This window comes from Mustela putorius, unplaced genomic scaffold, assembly GCF_011764305.1.
Source record: "Mustela putorius furo isolate JIRA1106 unplaced genomic scaffold, ASM1176430v1.1 tig00537350_pilon_pilon_pilon, whole genome shotgun sequence".
Classification (NCBI taxonomy): Eukaryota; Metazoa; Chordata; class Mammalia; order Carnivora; family Mustelidae; genus Mustela; species Mustela putorius.
The window spans coordinates 12,140,780-12,144,241 of record NW_025422471.1 but is presented as its reverse complement, the minus strand read 5'-3'; the positions used below and the strand labels follow the sequence as shown (position 1 = coordinate 12,144,241).

At 40.7% G+C, this 3,462-nt stretch overlaps 1 pseudogene; it reads right to left on the bottom strand.

Annotated features, from left to right (window-relative positions):
* Positions 1–1,155: 1,155 nt before the first annotated feature.
* LOC101670956 lies at positions 1,156–2,268 on the bottom strand (annotated as a pseudogene).
* Positions 2,269–3,462: the final 1,194 nt, after the last annotated feature.

The window sequence follows — 3,462 nt, the reverse complement described above, 5'->3', positions numbered from 1 at the left end:
CTTGTTGTTATTCTTTAATGTCACTAGGATCTATAATATCTCATCGGTTTTTTTTTTAAAGATTTTATCTATTTATTTGACACAGAGAGAGAGAGATCACAAGCAGGCGGGGTGGGGGGAAGCAGACTCCCTGCTTAGCAGAGAGCCTGACACAGGACTCAATCCCAGGATCCCGACATCATGACCTGAGCTGCAGGCAGAGGCTCAACCCACTGAGTCACCCAGGTACCCCATCTCATCATTTTCTTTTTTAAGAGAATTTTTTTTTTAGATTTTTAAAAATTTGACAGAGATCCAAGTAGGCAGAGAGAGAGGAAGGGAAGCAGGTTCCCTGCTGAGCAGAGAACCCAATGCGGGGCTTGATCCCAGGACCCTGAGGTCATGACCTGAGCCAAAGGCAGAGGCTTTAACCCACTGAGCCACCCAGGTGTCCCTTAAGAGAATGTTAAATCATTTATTGATTACACATGATAATGGATGAAACACAAGCTTTAATCCCATCTATAATTTTATCTGATACCATAATTCAATTTAGATATATTGCATAGGATATACCAACAATCATATTAATAACCAAATAAAGTCCAGGACTTTGTTTGGGTGAACTTTTAATGGTGAACTCCAGTCACAACACATTAACTGTCAGTTCAACTATACCAAGGTTTGTGGAGACAATGGCTTCTGTGCCCAAGCAGGTTGCAGACAAATTTCAAAAGGAACCTGACATCACCCTGAAAGAATTCTAATTTCATACTGTTGGGGTAGTATACCAAGATGGCTTCAGAGTAGACTAACTTAACACAGCACATTTGAAAAAAAAAAAAAAAGGACACATTTATTCAGTGTCATGAAAAGACTATTACATTTAGCAATCAACATCATGGGTGCAAAAAAAAACTACATTAAAACACTGTTTGAATGCTTTACACTTTCCACAGAACAGAAACTAAAATAACCTGTTATACAATTAGTCACAAATACAGTCCTCGAGTTTTTTGCCCATACACATGAGTATTGTCTAAAACATGTCTTCTTTTAGCAGGTAGGCCCTGCCACCATTGTGCTTGGCTGAGTTCACAAATCTGTTGTAACCAGTAGCTTCTCTGTCATTTCTCTGGCTCTCTTCTCCTGCTAAGCTTTGTTTCCTGGCAGTAATTAAAACCTTTTGCCACTGCTGTAGCTACTGCTGCTGCTGGAACCACCATAGCCACCTTGGTTTTGTGGTTTGGCAAAGTATTGTCCTCCATGACCATAGGGGCCAGAGTTTCTGGGTCCAAAATTTGAGGATTGATTGTTGTAATTGCCAAAACCATTATAGCTTCTGCCACCTCCTAAGTTGCCTCCAGTACCACCACCATAGCTGCCTCTACCTCCTCCGCTATTATAGCTGTCCTAGCTGCCACTCCCACCATAGCCACTGTCCTGGTTTCCACAACCTTGTCCACCACTTCTATAGTCCCTGTTTCTTCCAGAGTAACCAGGGCCACCTCCTCATAACCATCATCATTACCAAATTCTTTATAGCCATCCCCACTGCCACCATATCCACCACCACCTCAACTGCCACCAAAGCCACCTCAGCCACTGAAATTCCCTCCATGACCAAAGTTGTCATTCCCACCAAGATCACCTCCACGGACACCACCAAAGTTTCCAGAACTACTTTGACCTCTTTGGCTGGATGAAGCACTAGCCATCTCTTGCTTACATAGGGATTTTCTTATGTCACAGTTGTGGCCATTCACAGTATGGTATTTTGAATAACAATCTTGTCTACAGAGTCATGGTCATCAAATATTACAAAAGCAAAATCCCTCTTTTTGCCACTGCCTCAGACAGTCATGATCTCAATTGCTTCGATTTTCCCATACTGTTCAAAAGAATCTCTTAGATGATATTCTTCAGTGGCTTCTTTAATGCCACCAACAAAAATCTTTCTCACAAAAAGTGAATGTTGTCACTTAAGTGGGCACCAGGTCTTTGAGACTCTTCTCTTGAGACAGCCTTCTTTGGTTCCAGAACTCTTCCATCCACCTCGTGTGGCCTTGCATTCATGGCTTCATCCACCTCCTCCACAGTGGCACACGTGACGAAACCAAAGCCTCTGGAGCACCAGGTGTTTGGATCTCTCATGAGCACACAGTCTGTAAGTGCTCCCCATTGCTCAAAATGGCTCCTCAGACTCTCATCAGTTCTTTCAAAGCTCAGACCTCTGATGAAGAGCTTTTGCAGTTGTTCAGGTTCTTTGGGAGACTCTGACTTAGACATGATGGTGGAGGGAAGGGAGATTTTAATGATGCTTATTTGGTGGTGTCCATGGGCAGAAAGAATGTAATATCTTATCTTTAATTCCCAGTATTGGTGATTATGGAACCCAGAGTGCTCTAGAGCAGTTCTCTCAGTTCTCCTTCTCTGCCATGCTCCCAGACTTCTGCAGACCCTGTACACCTGTGCCTCAGAGTGTGGTGTGTCTCTCTCATCTCTTCTGTTTTTCTCCTAATACTCCTCATCAACAAATTATTATTAAGAAATAATTGATAGTTGGAGTAAATAACTGGTATGATCTAGGGCTGTATGGGCTTTTGCAAGCTAATTGCTGAATTTTTCAGGAATTTTGCAAGCCAGGTTTTTAAGCACAGCCTTCATTAAAGATTAAACTATAAAAAAGAAATAATTAATATACATCACTGTAGAAGTTCAAGGCATAAAATATGATGGTTTGATTTACATGTATTGTAAAATACCCCACCAGGTATTCATCATCTCATAAAGATAAAAGAAAAAGAAAAAAAAAAAGAAGAAAAGGAAGAACAAAGTTTTTCCTTGTGATGAGAACTCTTAGTATTTACTCTCTTAGCAACTTTCCAGCATGTCATACAGCAGTTGTTAGCTCTAGTTATCATTTGTACATTACATCCCTAGTAATTACTTATCTTATAATTGGAAGCTTACCTTCTGATCATCCTTCTCCAATCCCCACTGTCCTGACTTCTTGCACAAATGTGATCTCTTTTTCTATGATTTTTTTTAAAGATTCCATTTGTAAGTGAGGTCATATAGTGTTTGTCTTTCTTTCTTTTTTTAAAATATTTTATTTATTCATTTGAGAGAGAGAGAGAAAGAGAAAGAGAGAGCGAGCACAAGTAGGCTGAGAAGCAGACTCCCCCCTGCTGGCAGACAGACATGGGGTTTGATCCTAGGACCTGGAGATCAAGCCCTGAGCTGAAGACAGGCACTTAACCATCTGAGCCACCCAGGTGCCCAGTGTTTGTCTTTCTCTGACTTATTTCACTTAGCATAATGCCTTCCAGGTCCATCCATGTTGTTGCAAATAGTAGGATTTCTTTCTTTTTTATAGGTATTATTACATTGTATATATACACACCTCATTTTCTTTATCCATTGACCTATTGGTGGACACTTAGATTTTTTTCATGTCCTGGCTTTTGTAAATAATACTGC